This window comes from Muntiacus reevesi, chromosome 6, assembly GCF_963930625.1.
Source record: "Muntiacus reevesi chromosome 6, mMunRee1.1, whole genome shotgun sequence".
Lineage (NCBI taxonomy): Eukaryota > Metazoa > Chordata > Mammalia > Artiodactyla > Cervidae > Muntiacus > Muntiacus reevesi.
Window position 1 is genome coordinate 101,428,972 of NC_089254.1, and position 8,247 is coordinate 101,437,218.

Consider the following 8,247-nt stretch of genomic DNA (forward strand, 5'->3'; position numbering starts at 1 on the left):
TTTGAAGTGTTTCAAGAGTTTGAAGTAGAATAGAACTTGAATAGAACACAAAATTTAAGCAGTTCTTTAAACATCTTCAGAACACTTTAAAATTAATTTTCCAAATTATCATCATTCATATGAAAAATATAAATAATAAATGTTAAGTTTAAAAAGAGATACAATTATCTGTAATTAATATTGATGACTTTTTCAATTTTATTCTCTCTTTATGGGAAAGCCTTAAGAAAATAGGTAAAACTATTGTGTGTTCATAGGAGCCTAAAGCCTTATATCTTTCTTCAGGGAAATTTGATACAAAGAGATGAATGCTGTTAGTTTCAATCCAATAATTCAAATTTAAAGAATTCATCTGAGGACATAATTATGTGAGCAAAGATGCCTTGTTGTAGCAGCATTTCTAGTAGCTAAAAGATTGGAAACATCCAAGGTTTCTACTATTAAGAGAGAGAGAAAATATGTACTTGTATGGAACATGCATTCAAAAGAATATATTCTTAAAAAATCAACCTTTTCATGTATGTATTGACTTGTAATATTTTTAATAAATTCATATTAAATGAAAAATGATCACTAATGAAATTCATATAATATGCATTTTTGAGATTAAATTCACATAAAATATTTTCTTAACCTGAATTTTTAAGTCCAAGTATGATGAGCCTATATTAAACTATATAATGAAGAAATAGAACATTTTTGAAAGTATAGCTTTAAAAATAGAAAATCTATAATATGAAACAGTTAAATTAAGGTTTATAAATAATCTGATCATGTAGAGACAAGAAAAATTATGGACTGGAAAAATTGGGGAATACAAGAATCTGATGGGTAAATAAAAGAAACTGGAAAATGGAAATGGTGAAAATACCATGAAATAAAACTTAAGCAGAGAAATTGGAATAGAAAATGTAGAATTGGCAATTCTCAGAAATAATATTCAAAATTTGTTTTATTCCTATTTTATCTTTTTCTTCATTAGTGTATGTTAGAACTTTTACCATTTTCCCCTATGTCTTTCAGACTCAGCTCCATTTTTCATTACTTTTAATGCTATTGCTTGTTAGTTTCTTATTAATCTTCATGTAAGTTCATTGGTCGGAGAAGGCAATGGCACCCCACTCCAGTACTCTTGCCTGGAAAATCCCATGGATGGAAGAGCCTGGTAGGCTGCAGTCCATGGGGTCACTAAGAGTCAGACACTACTGAGTGACTTCACTTTCACTTTTCACTTTCATGCATTGGAGAAGGAAATGGCAATCTATGCCATTGTTCTTGCCTGGAGACGGGGAAGCCTGGTGGGCTGCCATCTGTGGGGTCGCACAGAGTCAGACACGACTGAAGCAACTTAGCAGCAGCAGCAGCAGCAAGTTCATTGGTCCTGCTTGCTGTTGGGGGCAGTCATCTGTTAAATCTATCTAATGTTTTCTTAATTTAAGATAATACATATTGCTGTTTCAGAACAGATATTGGATTCTTTTTGTAGACTCTAATTCTTCAGTGAAACATTATATTTTTCATTTTTTCTATCTTTGTTTCCCATTTCTTTGATATAAATTATAGTTATTTGGTAACTTTATTTGTAACTTCACTATCTGTATTATGTCTGGGGGCTCAACTGTCAGACTAATGTATCTCTTGAGCATTGATCATTTTCAATGGTTTAATTATACACTGTAGAAGCTATCAATTATATTATACTTCTATAAAGATTATTGAGGTTTTTGTGCTTTTCCCATGAACAAACAATTACATTTGTTGGAGATCACCTTGTTTCTCCTGGGTCTTGATTTTAGGTTTGTTCAGTTCAGTTCAGTTCAGTCGCTCAGTCATGTCCGACTCTTTTTGACCCCATGAATCGCAGCACGTCAGGCCTCCCTGTCCATCACCAACTCCCGGAGTTTACTCAAACTCATGTCCATCGAGTTGGTGATACAATCCAACCATCTCATCCTCTGTCGTCCCCTTCTCCTCCTGCCCCCAATCCCTCCCAGCATCAGGGTCTTTAGGTTTGTTAATATGAGTCTATTTTATTGTTACTCTTACTCCTTGGATGTCATTTTTGCACATATATGAAAATCTTTATGAAGATCTCTCCAGGTTGGCTAGATTATAACTTCAACTTCCTCTAGACATTTTGTAGCATCTGAAATATCTGTCCAGTTATGCTCAGCTCATCTCACATCTCAGTCCCTCAGCAACTGTTCCCTGTTAGGCTTTAACATTCATGTGCTTTAGGATTAAGAAATACCTCACAAAAACTTTTGCACAAATTTTGGGGGCTCCTTATCTACAGATCTTTCCTTTTCCAAATACCCCACAACTCAATTCCTAGCCCTCTTAAACTCCATATCTCCATTTTTGAATACTTCCATCCAACAAGACTGTAGCTTTCTGCTTAGATTCCTTTTTTATGGTCACTGTTTAGAAAATGCCTCTAGGAACTAGGCCTCTGGGAATGTGAGCTCAACTGACAAATCCTTTTTTTCAAGGTTCACAGGTTATACTATTGACTCATTTGAAGTCTAAGTTCACCAACAACTATCTTGATAACTTTTCCTTGCTAAAAAAACAGTAAATATTATCAAATAATTTTTTGAAGAATTATCTTCAGCATGTAACAAATTTTTATTAAATTCATTAATGATTAAGGCAGCCTGAAAGCCCTTGGAGAGAGTTTACACAAATGCCAATCTGCTCCAGTTAATGTTTTTATTTTTATACTGAGTTCTTTATTAGTAGGAAGGTAAAAACTGGGGCAATACAATCCTGAGCCATATGCCAAAAGAGGTGATAATTCTTAATTGTCAAGTCATATACCTGAAAGCCAATATTCAGCAAGTTGATTTGTGGCTATTAATCATGCACACCATGTGGTAACATTTCATTGTCTGAAAAGTGAGTAATTAGCTACTTTATACTGAGTTGTGTCCCCTCAAAGTTAATATATAGAAACCATGGCCCCAGAGTGCATATAAATGTGACTTTTCAGAGATAAGATTTATGTAGGTAATTATATTAATGTGAGGTATTTATAGTGGCCCTAATTCGAAGTGACCAATGTCCTTGAAAGGAGATAGAATATAGACATAGACAGAAGCAAGACCTTGTGAAGACGTAGGGAGAAGACAGTCATCTAGAAACCAGGAAGAGTGGCCTCAGAAGAAACCAAACCTGTCAACACCTTTGTCTTTGCCTGCAAACCCCTAGGACTGTGAGAAAATAAATTTCTATTATTTATGTGGTGGTTAGGTTTAGGAAATCCTAGAAAACTAGGCCATTAGCCCATAGTTATTGGCAGAGAACCTGTGGACATCCTACTATAGGCTTTAAATCATCTCTAGATTACTTATAATACCTATTTGCAAGATTGTGTTCGACTTGGCTCATCCTTCTCATTGTGTATATATAGAATAGAGTGTTTATGGAAAATAGTGAGAGGCACTTATTAAGCATCACAGCTGTCAGAGGTACTAATAACAGGCATTACTCATGAAGATATGGTGCCAAACCCTCTGACCAGAAAACTTCAGACGAAAAGCTGAGCAATGAGATGGATACAGGTGACTCTGAAAGGCTCCAGCATCTTCCTGGGAATTCAGAGGACCATGCGCATGTGTCGGGATGTCTGCATGTCCAGGACTCGGGTATCTACAAGGAAAAAGTGAGAAAGTTCAGGACTCACTCTCTACCTGACTTTAGGAGTCTGTACAAGTATAAGAAGTGAAGACTAGTGTGGAGAGATGAACTGCCTGCCTGAACACTGATATTTTGCTCTCCTGGTGGCCCTTCTACCTTCCTGGTTGCTCCTCATCATTTCCCATATCTAAAAACACTGGTATTTTTCAGGGTTGATTCTTCATATCTATTTTCTATCTACTTTCTATGGACCTCATCAGTCTCAATGATTATAGTACATTATATATGCTGGTGCCGTTGTGCTTTGCTGCTCAGTTCTGTCCAATTCTTTGCGACCCCATGGACTGTATATAGCCCGCCAAGCTCTACTGTTCATGGAGATTCTCCAGGCAAGAATATTGGAGTGGGTTGCCGTGCCCTCCCCCAGGGGATCTTCCCAAGCCAGGGATCAAACCTAGGTCTTCTGCATTGCAGATGATTTCTTTACTGTCTGAGCCACCACGGAAGCCCATTACATGTGCTGCTAACCCATAAATTGATATCTCAAACCAGGTCTCTGCCCAAAACGCAGTGGTTCAGAACAGATGTTTGCCTACTGCATTCCGGCATGAAACAGTATTGCCTGATGACTTTCTATCTCAAGAGAGTAAGTCCAGCATTCTTAAAGTCACAAAGCATGCCCAATTATAAGAGAATAGAGTTCAATCTTTTTGAGTTTCTGAGTAAAAACAATTATTTGTAATGGAAGTTTTCGGTAGTTCATTTCATAATAGCACTTTTCAGCAGACAAAGATTGTTCATTCTCCAGGGAGGATTTGGTCCTTTGAGGTTCTGTCTTAACAAGCTCTATGGGTCCACACATATCACATCATGACATTTAAATCATTCCAAAAGGGGATATGGAGGCAGGCATGACTTGAAGATCAAGTACATAATAAGTCTAATTACTTGGAAATTGTTCTGTGTGACATAATCCATAATATATGACTTAGACTTGTTAAATTTTCATAGCAAGATCCCTCTGAGTAGGATTACCCCAGCCATTCTTCCTGAGTTCTTATTTCTCTGCTTAAGTAGTTACACACACACCACACACACACACTCACACACACACACACTCACACACACACACTCATACACACACACACACTCACACACACACACACTCACACTCATGGATGGCAACCCGGGAGAGCAAAGAGGGGAGGGTCTACTCTGTAGGGAAGACAGAATGGTGAGAAGACGCTTAGTAATTTGTTCCCTGGGCTCGACAGGAATGCCTCTGGGGAATGGGCTGGTTTTAGGTGATCAGACTATAAAACCCTCACACCTCAAAGCTCCTGAGCACCCTGAGTCCCGTCCTTCCGTCAGGACAGAAAAGGTGTCTGGGACTCCCCATCCACTGCACTCACTCCAGGGAGCAGGTGACTCAGCTCCAGCCATTCCCATCTCTGTGAGTTTTCCTCTACATTCCAGCCCAAGTTGGGGAAAAGATAAAAAATAGTACCACACAGTTGCACAAATCATTATTTATATACTGGGCAATGGTTTACAGAAGAGGACAGAAGGCTGGCAGAAATCATCAGGTTTAGGAAGACAAAAATGGCACTTTTGTGAAGATCCCTTTCCTGCTCTGTACTGGGATCTCAGAGTCACATCTGATACCCACACTGTCTAACCATAGGTTCCTCATTCCTCTGACTAGTCCCTCCCAGGTCACAGGGTTCCAGCCTTATTCTCCAGGGGTGGTGGTTCTGATCCCAGGGAAACCCTTAATCAGATCCTAGAGTGGGATTATGTGGTGCCACTGTCACTTATGTTTAGACAGAAGTATTTGCTGCTGGAAATACGGTAAAATGTTCTGCTATGAAAACTGTTTCTCCATTTCACCTCTGTTCTGTATCTGGCATCATGTTAAGTAAAAACATTTGCTTTATAAAAACTTTAAAAATTTAAGTGCCTTCTCTCTCTCTTTCTCTAGATTACTTTCAAGAAATGGTTGTTAAAGATATTAACCTAAGTGAAAATGTGTTGTTCGTAAATTTACAAAATACACAAAGAAAAGGAAATCCGATCAGAATGTTCATTATTGCAATGAGACAATCTTCTTCTTTTGGAGTCTGTTTAAGAAATATTGCTACTCTAAGAGCATCTAATTTGTATTCTGGAAGATTTGTTTGTATCTTTTATGTTTAGTTCTAAAACCTACCTGAAATTTATTTTCTATATTATATATGGTAAGGGGCATGTCTTAGTTTTCTTCCTCATGGATAGCCATCCTACTCAGCACTGTTTATTGAAAATATCAGTGCCACCTTTGTCTTAGATCAAAAGTGTGTGTGTGTGTGTGTGTGTGTGTGTGTGTGTGTATGTATGTATGTATTTCTGAGTTAACCAAGCTATTTCATTGGTTTATTTGTTCATCCTTGCCTCAACACCACATTGACTAATAATTGCAGTTTTATAGTTCAGTTCAGCTCAGTCACTCAGTTGTGTCCAACTCTTTGCAACCCCATGAACTGCAGCATACCAGGCCTCCCTTTCCATCACCAACTCCCAGAGTTTACCCAAACCCATGTCCGTTGAGTCAGTGGTGGCATCCAACCATCTCATCCTCTGTCATCCTCTTCTCCTGCCCTCAATCTTTCCCAGCATCAGGATCTTTTCAAATGAGTCAGCTCTTCGCATGAGGTGGTGAAAGTATTGGAGTTTCAGCTTCAACATCAGTCCTTCCAATGAACACCCAGGACTGATCCCCTTTAAGATGGACTGGTTGGATCTCCTTGCAGTCCAAGGGACTCTCAAGAATCTTCTCCAACACCACAGTTCAAAGGCATCAATTCTTCAGAGCTCAGCTTTCTTTATAGTCCAACTCTCACATCCATACATGACTACTGGAAAAATAATAGCCTTGACTAGACAGACCTTTTTTGACAAAGTAATGTCTCTGCTTTTTAATATGCTGTCTAGATTAGTCATAACTTTCCTTCCAAGGAGTAAGCATCTTTTAATTTCATGGCTGCAATCACCATCTGCAGTGATTTTGGAGCCCAGAAAAATAAAATCAGCCACTGTTTCCACTGTTTCCCCCTCTATTTGCCATGAAGTGATGGGACCGGATGCCATGATCTTAGTTTTCTGAATGCTGAGCTTTAAACCAATTGTTTTCACTCTCCTCCTTCACTTTCATCAAGAGGCTCTTTAGTTCTTCACTTTCTGCCATAAGGGTGTTGTCATCTGCTTATCTGAGGTTATTGATATTTCTCCCGACAATCTTGATTCCAGCTTGTGCTTCTTCCAGCCCAGTGTTTCTCATGATGTACTCTGCATATAAGTTAAAAAAGCATGGTGACAATATACATGATTATGATTAATAAATTCCTTTTATTTCATTTTTTTATTCTCAGATATTTTTGGCTCTCCTTGATCTTTGACATTTTTGCATACAAAATTTAGAATAAGATTATTGATTTCCACAAATAAAGAAAATTTCCTAGAATTCTGATTTGGATTTCATTGAAAGTATAGATGAATTTGGAGAAGTTTAGGATCTTTACAAATTTTCCAATTTTTAAACATCTATATATTTTCATTTTTTGCATTGCCTTTGAATCCATAATTTTTATAATTACACTTAATTTCAACAGTTCATCTATAGTTTTTTCTTCATACACAATTGGTATTTTGTATTTTCCATTTTAATGTGCCCTTTATTCTTCATTTTGCCTGTTGCTGACTAGTTATGAGTCAATGTTAAATAGAAGTGTTTTCAATGAAGCACATTAAGTTTATTTTCTAGCTCATAAGAAAAGTTTTTATTATTTTACTATTAAATGTAATTTTTGTGTAAGTTTTGGAGATATTTTTCTCAGATTAAAGATGTTTCTTCCTATTTGATGTTTGCTAAGTCTTTGTAGGGAATAGATTTTGAATTTTATCTTTCTGGTGGATTTACCTTTTCTTTATTATTCTGTAGTAGTTTCTGTGTGTCTATAAATGTTTTGAAGTTATCTCAGTATAGCAACTACCAGATTCTATATGGCTCAAACATGTTTTTCGATTATTTCATCTTTAACCTTGGTCTGTGTGTGAGAGAGATAGAGAGAGATGGAGACAAGGAGAGTGACAGAGAGTTTGTATGTTTGTATTTATGTTTAGGTAGTTTAGGTATGACTCTTGAAAGGATTTTGTAACTTGATTTTCTTTTTTCCTTTTATTATGATTAACTCTATCTTTTAATGGAGAAGGAAATGGCAACCCATTCCAGTATTCTTGCCTGTAAAAATCCCACGGGCAGAGGAGTCTGGCAGGCTACAGTCCATGGGGTCACAAAGAGTCAGACACGACTGAGCAACTTCGCCTTCACTTATCTTTTAATGTCTTCCATTTATGCATAATGTTTAATTTACGTACATAGATTTATTAATATCAGTTTAAATTGTGTTTTCTGTTCATTATAAAATTATTTGCTCCTTTATTTCTCCTTTTCTTCCTTCTGCCTGCTGTGGATTCATAATACTTTTACTTTCTTTTCATTTGTCTTGTAATTTGGGGATCCATAGATTTTATGTCATACCGTTTTAAAATGATTTCCATTAATTGATAGTA